Raw genomic sequence first — 11,781 nt, 5'->3', positions numbered from 1 at the left:
TGCTAGTGCAGATTAAAGCATAAGTGAGGCTCGCTCTGTGTGCAATGAAGCCATAGGTAGAAAGTTCAAAACAGCTAAACAAAAAATTAGAAAACACTAGCGGGGCTGCATTAGGGCTCATGGATGCCTCACACAGATTTGTCAGAGATTTTCAATAGTGTCTAATAAAGAGCCACACATTTCATCACTACGCCCATTTTTGGCTACTTGGCATAAGGGGTCTACTCTATTCTCTGTCTGCCATGGGCTAGATGTTAATACAGAAAAGAAAAAAAATAATAATGAAATATATGTGTCTAAATTCCCTTTGCCTATATGGGCTACCATGTGTAATAGAATAGAAAGAAGGCACAGTGAAACAAGCATGTGCACAACCATTAGGTTACGGCTTGCCTAGCCTTCTCTTCATCCACCCAGGATTTTGAAAATAAGCTTGGCTAAGTGACTGCACATTATGTATGTTCACTTCCACCAGTTTCATGACCATTGTACCATAGCTGACCATAATATACCATAAAAGCGCCATTGGGCCAGAACTTGCATAATGTCACGGAGGGCACCATCATGCCTGCTCACAATGACATGAATTGCTGCTACAGTGCTGCGTTAAAGCAGGAGTGGGCACCACTGTGCCATTGATACCCATGCTATACCAAGAATTATCACCATTGTGTCTTGGTCAACAGTATTCCACGGGTGGGCATCACTATCCAGTAGGTACCCATTATATGGCAAGAATTAATAACCCCAATACTGCCACAATCACCAAGGTACCATGGATGACCACAATATGTCAAGAATTACTACCATCCCCAAGGGTCAACACTGTGCCAGGGTTGGGCAACTTTGTGCAATGATTATCCACAAAATGGCAAGAATTACCCTCATACTACCGCGCGGGGCTGCCATTATGCAGTCTCGACATGGACTGCGGAGTAAGTTTGAACAGCACACCGTACCTTTGTCATAACACAATGTCCCCTTTGTTTGTTTCTCTTCTTGGCACCTGTCTTCACTGCATCCCCATGCCCACTTTCAGGCTCAAATGACAGTGGAGGAGCAGCAAGGGTATTGGGCAACCTATAGAACTGAATAGGATTCAAATGTTTTAGTGGGGAAAGGATGAGGCTAATAGGGATATTGAGTGGTGGTGTTCGAACAGTGATATTCAAAGTACGGCCCACGGGCTGCTTGCGGCCCTCCTGAACTTTATATGCGCCCCCTGGTGAATAGCAGCACTGGGCTACTGTTTACTGAAGAGAGCATTAACTTTCAGAAAGATGATAAATAAACAGAGAAGCGTTTATTTACAAGATAACTGAAGCATAACAAAGAAGCAAAAAAGGCATCCCGCACCACTTAACTTTCGGCTACATTCATTTTTAGGACATCTTGCAAAAAACGTGTATAAAAATGAAAGTCTCTTCAAAATTCAAAAAGTTTTTTCATTAACACGCACAAAAGTTTCACCTTAGTACATAAGATTATATCAGTACTTTGAGAAGTATTTTTTTTTAAATGATAGCAAAGAATTAACCTAGAAACATTCATGCCTCACCCCACCATGACAATAATGCCACTAGTGAACTGAGAGGCAAGTCACTTGCCCTGTTGGACCCTCTAGATGACTTGGGTTCTTACTGTTATAGTTTATTAAAGCAAACACAATAGAAAGTTTTGTACCGTGCATATCCTGAATGCAGATATTTAAAGGTGCTCCTACATGTGAAATAAAGAAAAGAGAGGCAAAGTGAAATTAAACAATTGCCTAGGATCACACAATTTAGTCAAGTGGGGAAGCCGGGATTGATCAAATGTTTCTTTTGTTTCACATTGTGTGATTCTATATCATTCCAATTCAATAACGAAGTTACTTCTTTTTTTACACTTGACTCTCCCCTAGGTAGTGATAGCAAGTAGAGAAGGCTGGTAAAGGGATAGTGAATTAGGTACTGCCAGTAATGTCAAATCTATGACTCTTCTAGAGACTAGGGGATTCATTTAGAGGGCAGTATGGCTTAAACCCTCAAAATAACTCCATGACTCACCGACCACACTATGTACATGCTTTGCTTCCCCAACGCCTACCTTACCCCAGCCCGCAAACCCCACTAGCATCAATGAGGCCCTCAGCATACCACATTCCATATTTTGTGGCCCCTGGGTAAATGTTTGTGAGTACCATGTTCTAGCAGATGATTCTGGGGATGGGTGGCTGAACAGTGTAGAATTATAAAGTAAGCCTTGCATGCCACAGCCTCTGGGCACATTATTGGGTTTAACCTGTGTTACTGATGTGTGAACTAGGGGGATGGATAGCAGTGTCTCGCTGGCTTTACTCACAGGATAAGTAGCTTCTGACCTCACTCCATATGAACAGCCATAATGATGTTTTTATATAGTACTTGCTATGAGTGTTGTTTGTTTCATGTATTTGGAGACTAATGTCTATGGCAGACACTCCATTAAAACTTTCCTTTACATCAGGCCCATTGTGTCGCTCAAATCCAGTCTCTCGATTTCACCTACTGTTCATTGTTAGGGAGAAGCCATTTTCAAGAGAGTTTGAACCACATATCTATCTTAACCTTCTGAATTCCTTGGAGATACTGCTTCCCTGATCATGCTTGCAAATGGTCTCTTATACGAGTCACTCTTATCTAGTCCCAGATTTTTAGCCAACTGCATGTGGAATGTGTAGTGATGTTTTACCTCTTATATGTGCAGGGCTATGTGCTCCAAAATCGAAAGTGTTGTAGGAATGTATGATGTTACAATGCAAACATTTACAACGCATGCCTTTACAACGCAGTTTTTACATCGCAACATCCATGACAACGCATGATTTTACATCGCGTGCCAGGACAACGCATTTTTAGAAACTACATTTACAACGCATTCCATTACAACGCATACCATTACAACGCATATTACTTTTAGGGCAACAGTAGGGTAAGTGTTGGATAGTGTATCGGTAAAAATTACTATTCCCCATTATTTACCTTATAATGCGTTGTAATGGCATGCGTTGTAATGACATGCATTGTAGTGACATGCGATGTAATGGCTGCGATGTAATGGCATGCGATGTAAAGGATGTTGCGTTGTAATGACTGCGTTGTAAAGGTTGTTTCCCAGGCTACAGCTGCAAAGTCACCACCATATGAGAGTGACCCATAGGACAGTTGGATTTCAAAATATCATGCAGTAAAAAATATCCTGAAGATATATATATTGTTAATCTGTATAGATATGGAATTATGAAAAGTAAATCTATATTTATATATAAATACTTCACAATAAAGAAGTAGCCAATATTTTAGCTACTATATTTTTGTGTACACAAAGGGAGAGGAAGAGGAGCAAGGACTGCTCACGTTCTCACCTATAAACGTTCACACTACAAGTGTCCAAGTCACTCATTTTTAATCTAGAGAAAGCTGTACCTGGCTCAAAAATGATTTTGGAGATATCGCCTCACTCACAACTAATGGTGGCATGCTTTATCATAGGTGATATTCCACACTTTTATAAGTAAATACCACCATGGTGGACTCCACCATTGCTGGGAATTCTTAGATATACCAATATTAGATATGTGCAAGGATCCAATTGAAGTTAAAAATATCTTTAGATATACCCGGTGGTTCAACCTTTATTATAGGTGTCTCAGATGTGATTAAAATCACCACTGTTTCGGGTATAGGATGAGATATAATGCACCATGCACACGTGTACTGGCACCAACATGTTTTGGCCATTCAGAAACCCCATTCGGGTTCATCAGGGCAACTACAAACCCTGCCTAACTACACATGCATCAAATGCAGTCATATGAGGCATAATGCTCTCACCTTTCTGGTCTCTTCAGTAAGAGATGCACCCTCAGTTTTGGGTGGTCCGAGCTAAAACTGGTCAGAACAAGGTGGCACTCCCATGCAGCAACACATTCATCAAGGAGATGTGCAGGCGTGCACAGCTATGTTGATTCCTGTCTACCTGGATCTCTTCTTACTGAAGAGAAGAGATCCAGAAATGTGAGAGCATGAGGCCTCATGTGACTGCATGGAAGGCATGTGTAATTCTAATTAAAGGACAGGCTTTTTAATCTGTACTCCTTTGGTGAGAAGCCTACTGCCTCTTCTTCTAAAATGTTCACCAAGGTCCTACCTCCATTGTGTCTGGGGTTTAAGCTTGGAGGGTCACTTTGCAGCTGTGTGTGTATGGTTGTGATTGAGTGTGAGATCTGGATGCTGCCACGGGTCCATCTTGGACCTGGGAGACTTCACATTCACATTCCTTTCCCACCTGCTCCAAATAAGTGTTTCCTCGCATTGGGGAGGTGCAACTGTAGCTCTTGAAGGTTATGCTGTACCTCTGTCAGAATGCTACCATCCTTGTTCCTCTTTCTGCCTCAATATGCATCCTTTCCACATTTAGCCACATGCCTGGTGTCAACATACATTACTCCTGGACCAGCCCAGCTGGCCATAGAGAGTACAATCATATCACTGGAGTCTAGTAACATTGCAAATGAGCCAAACATAAGCAGCCATTGTTTTAAAACTGGGTACTCAGAATGAATATCATAATAATCAATACTCTAATAATTCAGTTCAAGTTGAATTTTAACCTCAGTGGAGCTTTCGGGAAATATTTTTTACCATGAAATGCATGTTTTATTCATTTAGTTGTGGATGTAATTACGGGGAAGGGCCACAGAGAGTGAAGCTACTGTACATACAGTATCATATTTTCCCTGTTCTGAGCCCTTGTTTATTTTAGATTTGAGCTAAAGCAACACTCATCCTTTGTCTACAATCTCTGTTACATCATCCTCCTCTGGATTTGTTTTGCAATTTTCGGTAGAAAATCAAGTTATTTCAGTGTGGTACTTAACAAGTTGTTTGATGTCTTTCCTTTTAATGTTTTTTCATTTTATTTGCTGCTGAGTTACTTGGAATTTCGACTAGGGTGTACAAGGCAGGACCATGCGGGATTAAGGGATAAGAGGGTAAAGGTGATGGACATTTTGTAATGGAGTTATATACATATTTCTTCCTTTTTTACCAGAGGTCTAATTATACTGTGGTGTATTACTCTTTGGGGGCTAGTCTTCTGTAGACCATTGATGTTTGCAAATTAATGTTTCACATTCTAATTGCTGCTGTGCTTGAGATATTTTAGAGGCTTGTTAATGGCCTTAAATTCATGGCACATTTAGGTTATTTTTGAGAGTAGGTGCCTGCTGGTGGTTGGGGTAGAGCTAGCCATGCAGCCAGATGTATCCGTTGTTCTGTTACCTTCTTCCCCATGTGTTTGCTTGCCATTTTGTAGGAGTATGATGATTGTTTAATGTACATTTTAGCCACTTTTAAATGTCTCTGGCTGGGGCAATTGTTGCGTAGGGCTGTTTGTGTGGTGTTGGTGGAGGGGTTATGGACGGGTGGGTGCTGGGAATGTGGTTATGTTTTCTTTCTCCACCATGACTCCTTCTTTCTTGCCATGCACTCCCACCGTTTTGTGAAACCAGAATGTGTGTCATAGGTTGCCATTTGCATTTGTTCTCCATGTCTCCTCCTCCATTGCCATGTGCGTAACCACCTTTTTGTGTAGCCAGTGTGTGCCTCATAGACACCCATCTCATCTTTATTGTCGATGCTTTTACCTTTATTTGCTTGTGTACTTTTTAGGCAAGCAGTGTGTATTTGATCATAAGCTATTTGTGCCACTTTTGAAAGCCTTCTGCTATGACCATTGTATTATAGCCCTTTGGGATTGGCACCCCCCTTTTTGCTAATTTTTTCCATATACATTTCCTATCATTAATTTGTACATGTAGGTTGGTTATGAGAGTCTGTGTACCAAGGTTCATGTTATTTTTTTGTTAATGTCATAGATGTTGCTAACCTCCCTTGGAATCCATGGGGGCCCTGTGAACAATTCAGGAACACTAGGAGCCATGTGTACAAACCATTTTTGCAGTCAGAAATTGCCTGTTAAGTCTGTTTCCAACCACAAAAATGCTTTTGCATATGTACAAAACACATCACCGAATCAAAACTTGTGTTTGCGATACGGTATTTGGAAGGTGCGTGTTTAGGGCTTCCCTTCCAAATACCAAATCTGAATGGGATATATGAATGTTTTGCATCCGAATTACGGTCGCAAAACATTCATATTTTGCTGACTCCTTGAAGGAGATGGTAACCCACTCGCAATTGGGATGGTGTCCAGAGAGATCGCTTCTTCTTTGAGAATGGAAAACAAATATTTTTAAGAGCAGGCAGTGGTCCCATGGACCACTGAACTACTCATAAAAAATTTAACTTCAAAGTAATTGTTTTTTCTTTTTAAACACATCCTGTTTTGCTTTAAGGAAAATGGGCTGCATTAAAAATATAAATTGCTTTATTAAAAAGCAGCAACAAACATGGTAGTCTGCTGATCCCAGCAGGCCATTATCCCTGTGATGGCTATGATTCTTCATGGGTCACAAACTGCGACCTTATTCATTAATATTCATGAGATAGGTGATTTGCAACCCACTAGGAATCGCTATTTCTAAGATATACGTTTTCTTGCATCAGGAATTGTGATTTTCTTATTGCAATTCAGAAAGAATCGCAATTAGTAAATCGCAATTCTAAACATTTTTACATGTGGCCCTAGGTATTTATTTGTAATTGTGTAGAATTTTTTTCCACATGGATTGAGCCCGTTGGGCTGTGGTTATCATTTTTAATGATTATAATTGATTTTTGCCAGTTTCTCCCTCTGACATCATCCCTGGAGGGACACTAGGTATTTCTTATGTAGTTTTCCACTTATTTTATTATAAGACTGGAGGCTCCTATTTTGCCTCCTTTTCTTTCTTTAATTAAATAGCAGACAAGAACAAACTACATTACACATGGAGCCTAGAAAAACAACTATCACATGACATCACAATGGCGCCAACCAATCAATCACTAGGAATACTGTAGACATCTTAACTGAGAGCAGCAAGTCCTCTTTTCCTGCTGCTCACAATAAAGAGAAGTATTCCATATTAACTCTTCTTTTGAGATATTGTTATTTTCATTATTCATTTCTTAAAAAATGTATTTAATTGATAGGAATTGGTTGAAATTATTACCGTAAGGTCGTCCCTTCAGATTTAATCGTCCCGCTGTCACTGACTCGTGTAGGTATTGATTCTCCCCAGGAGTTATTCAGGTGGTGTCAGTTTTGCTGTTAGGCACCTTGCTACAGCGCAATGGTTATTTTCCTCACGAGCTGCTGAGATGTGCTGATTCTTCGAGGTTTCTCCCTCAGTGGGCGTCCTTTCTCTGCGACGGGTGGCTGACAACATCGCAACACGCCTACAGGCCCGCCTCTAGGCTGCTCTGTAGTATCCTATGAATGCTCTTCTTCATTGAGGGTGTTCTTTTGGGCCGACAGCCAACACTGAAGGGCCGTCCCAACCTTGACTGCTATGACTGCAGAACGCTTGTGTTTTCTATAGTGTGCTTTCACTTCTGCGATACGCCACATTTGGAGACATGTCTCTGGCCTTGTCCTCTCCTTCTCTTTGAGTTTCCTCTCTTCTGTTACAGAGGTTCTAGACTGCTATGAACGTTTGCTTTCACATTTGAAAATTATTCTTTAGAAAAAGCTCTCAGAAAAAAATTATTAATTGGAGATTATTTTACATACATATTTTTCTTATTGCCCTCGGTTCTTTCCTTTTCTACTCAGAATGGAAATTTATTGTGAGGAAGAGAAAGCCCAATTGTTTAGAGATAATCTAAATCATTTTTATCAAAGATTCAGTTCAGCAGCAGGCTGCCTCTAATTCCCTGAATACTATTTCAAACTCTATTAAGGCATCTATGTACAATGTTTTGGCACACGTATCTTCCGCTAAAGATAATATATCCTCAAAAAAGGGTAAAAAGCATGCTAGTGTACAAAGTATGAACCCCACTAACTCTGTGAATCCTGATCCTCCTCATGAGGTTGGCAATGCAACCAATAATCCGGTACCTAATCATGTTTTCCAGCCATATGACACTGATGATGATATGGATGACTTAGGCAATGGTAATGACAAGGACAATCAAGACATAATGATCTAGTCAGGATCTCCGGAGACGAGGCATGAACTTTCTCCGAATTAACTGGAAGAGTTGTTTGGCTCCATCAAAAATACTATTCTTGATTTTAAAAGGTCAACCGATGTTTGATCCCACATTGATTCTTCACCAAAATTCTGCGGAGTGGACCCCTTATGATTATGTTGTAAAATATGTTTCAGACAAATTGAGACAGCCCCTGACTCAGTTATCCCTTAACAGGATAGATTCAGAGTGTCCACATTCTTCATTGCCTCATAATATTACTGCTACCACTGCTGTAGACACTGTTCTTTATTAAGTTTGATAAGGACCCTAAAAAAGGGGTAGATAAACCATGGACCAATTGTCAGGATAGACTGCTGGACTTAACTGGTCCTCTAACTAAAATATAGAACCTTGCAGAGGAGGCAAATACTGAGGGCACACAATTTGATCCCAAAATTGTATTCAATTGGCACAGAGAGCTATTTGCCTTTTGGGCAATGCCAACTCAGCAATATCCCAAGAATGATGCACATGTTTACTCCTCAAAAGTGATCCCAAACTGTGAACTGTGGCAACTAAAGAGGTGAGAAAGGATGCCGATGATCTCCTTTTTGGTGAAATCTTTACTAAAGACCTCAGCAAATCTGTGGCCACCGTTGCCTCGATGGATAAGGCACAGCTATCCTTATCAAACATTTTTGAAACCAAGGTTTTTTCTGGGCCAGCAAATGTAGGAGATGTTTTGCCGGCCGCTATATTGCCAGAGATCGTTATAAACGAACAAGGGGCTCTTTTGGATTCCAACAAGATTTCAAGCCACAGTTCTCTCCTCAGTGATCCGGAGGGTTCAGACATCGTCCAAAATACAGGTAGGTCCTTCAAGTTCTGGGTTTCCTCTGGTAGGCTGTCAGTTAAAGTTGTTTCTACATATTTGGTGAAAAATAACATTGAATCCTTGGGTTCTAAAAACCATTCTAGGTTATTGCATAGATCTGTATTCTGTTCCAATTCAGCATTCAATTCTTCAGACTCTTTCTTCCTCAGACGAGCAAAAGGTATTAGTAACTCAAGAGGTGCTTTCTTTCAAACACAGGCCATAGAGAAAATTATGTACCATCCATCAGGTTATGTAAGTACAATTTTTCTGGTCTTAAAGAAGAGCAAGACGTTTTGTCCAGTAATAAACCTGAAGGTTTTCAACTATCACATAGTTTATCATCATTTCAAAATGGAGACTATTCGGCGTTTCAGGGATTGGTCACAAGAAAAATATTGGATGGTCCATTTGGAAATGCAGGCTGCATATCTAAGGTTCAGGAAGCTTCTTCAATTACAGCGGCAGGGCATTTTTTACAGATTCAAAAACTTACCATTCTGTCTGTCCTCAGAACCTTGGTGCTTCATCAAGGTAATGAGACCCATAGATACTCATATGAGACCACAAGTGATCAGACTAATAACTTACTTAGATGTTTTTTTTTTATTAGCTCAGAATAAGGACTTGTCCTAATTTTCAGATTTCCTCAACCTTTTATATTTCCTCAACCTTTTACAGAATCCAGGTTTCCTTATAAACAAATAAAAGCCTGCTCTGCAACTTTTCAGACAGATGCAGGTTTTAGGATTTCTAATAGACTCAGCTTCTCATAAAAAAGGAGGTTTCTCCTGTGCTCTGTCTATTTTCTCGAACTCTCAGAATTTTAGTGCAGGTTGTAGGCTTAATAACCTCTTCCATACGACTCATTTTTCCGGGTCCCCTTCACAAACAGGGTTTGCAGCAAAAAGACCTGTCTAATTGCGACATGCTTCAACTAGATTCTGAGTCTAATGCAGAGTTTCAGTGGTGGTTAATCCATTTAGAAGCATGGATTGGAAGAGCATTTTTTTCTCCAACACACAGATTTTGTCTTATAATTTGAAGCAAGTCGGATTGTTGGAGCGCATGTATACTCGACTGGTGGCGCATAGTCAGTAGAGAGTCACTGTTGCACAGCCGTTGTTTTGAGGTGCTTGCAGGATCTTTTGCAATACAGACTTTAAAAAAAGCCAAGATAAGTTCCATACTTCTTTGAATGGACAATATTTCAGAAAAAAGTCCATAAATCATTTAGGAAGGATGAAGTTGAAACCCATAGAATAACTGGCCAAATATTTTTGGGAATTCTGTCTCTGAAACAAACCTTCGATGCTGGAAAAACATTTACGAGGAAATCTCAATACAGCTGCAGATAGGTGCTCCAGGCATCTTCGAGATGCAAGTGACTGGAGTCTTCACCCCATGATTTTCAGAAAACGTTTTTCAAAATTTGGTCTGTTTGGTAGAGACTTATTTGCACAGCTCTCATGTTATTACCCGTTGGAGACCAGATCCACAGGCTTTAGCAATGGATGCTTTCCTTCAGGACTGGTCGCTTCAATTGAATTATGCCTTTCCCCCTTTCATTAGGATCTCTCAAGCTTTGGCTCAATTAAGGCATCATAGTGCTCCGTTGGTTCTGGTAACTCCCTTCTGGCAGGGTCAGCCTTGGTTCCCTAAGAGCTCTAAAATTGTTGATAGAACTTCCACTTCTAATGAAAATGTTCCCACTCCTCAATCCACAAGGTCAGTGTCACAAAATGATACTCAATCACTCCCTCACTCTGAGGGCATGGATGGTTTCAGGTTGGTCTGAAGCACACCCAAGAATTTTGTCACAGGCTGCCCGGCTTATACGACAGACCTGGGCTCCGGGAACAACTAAGTTATACTAGTGAGTCTGGATGGCCTGGAATTCTGGTGTTTAGACAGGGGTGCAGATCCCTTTTCAGCGGATGTCATTCTGATGGTCAACTTTTTAGCATCTCTTGCTTCTCAAGGGAAGGCATAGAGAACGATCAACAAATACAGATCAGCAATTTCAGCATAACAGCTTAGAGTAGATGGAAAACCTGTGGGAGAACACCCCTTGATATGCTGACTATTAAAAGGAGTAAGATTTTCTAATCCGCATTTGCCAAAATATAATCATAGACAGGAAGCTCTGCATACAATTTAGATTCGGCTGCCTCCCTGTGAATTCTTTCCCAGCGATCTACTGAGGTTGTACAGCATTGTCCAGGTTGCCCCGGGTCCCTTGAGACGGTTAAACACATCCTCTTTGTGTGCCCTTTATACATTATGCCGAGATCTAATTGGTTAGCATCTGTCTGTAGGCTGATGGGAACCCGGTGCCATCAAGAAGCATTTCGTATATTAAAAACAGATTCCAGGCCATTAATACTCTGCGCTGTGGCAAAGTTTCTAGGGAAAGTGTGGATGATCAGGCGCCATGCACTAATGAAGAGATAAAGCGTGCTCCATAGAACTATCTGTGACTATTTTTAACTTGTTTTTAACAACTTTGTTACCATTTATATCCTTCATTTTAATTGTTTTTAGTCGTTTAGTTAGTCGGAGCAATTTGTTAGTCTATCTGCAGCTAAGCTATGAATGACTTATTGCTATACTTGCTATATTGTATTCTTGCACTATTTTGCATTTGCACTTTCCTTGTAACCCTCTGTGGGTTTTCAACCTAATAATATCTGTGAGACTTTGCACCATTGGTGTGGGTCTCCCTTCCATTTTTCGCTTTTGTCTGCTCTGTGTTTGCTGGTGTTAAATGCTCTGGGCGCTGTGCCACTGCCATTCAGTGCC

Source organism: Triturus cristatus, chromosome 5_2 (assembly GCF_964204655.1).
Source record: "Triturus cristatus chromosome 5_2, aTriCri1.1, whole genome shotgun sequence".
NCBI lineage: Eukaryota > Metazoa > Chordata > Amphibia > Caudata > Salamandridae > Triturus > Triturus cristatus.
This window is presented reverse-complemented; position numbering follows the sequence as displayed.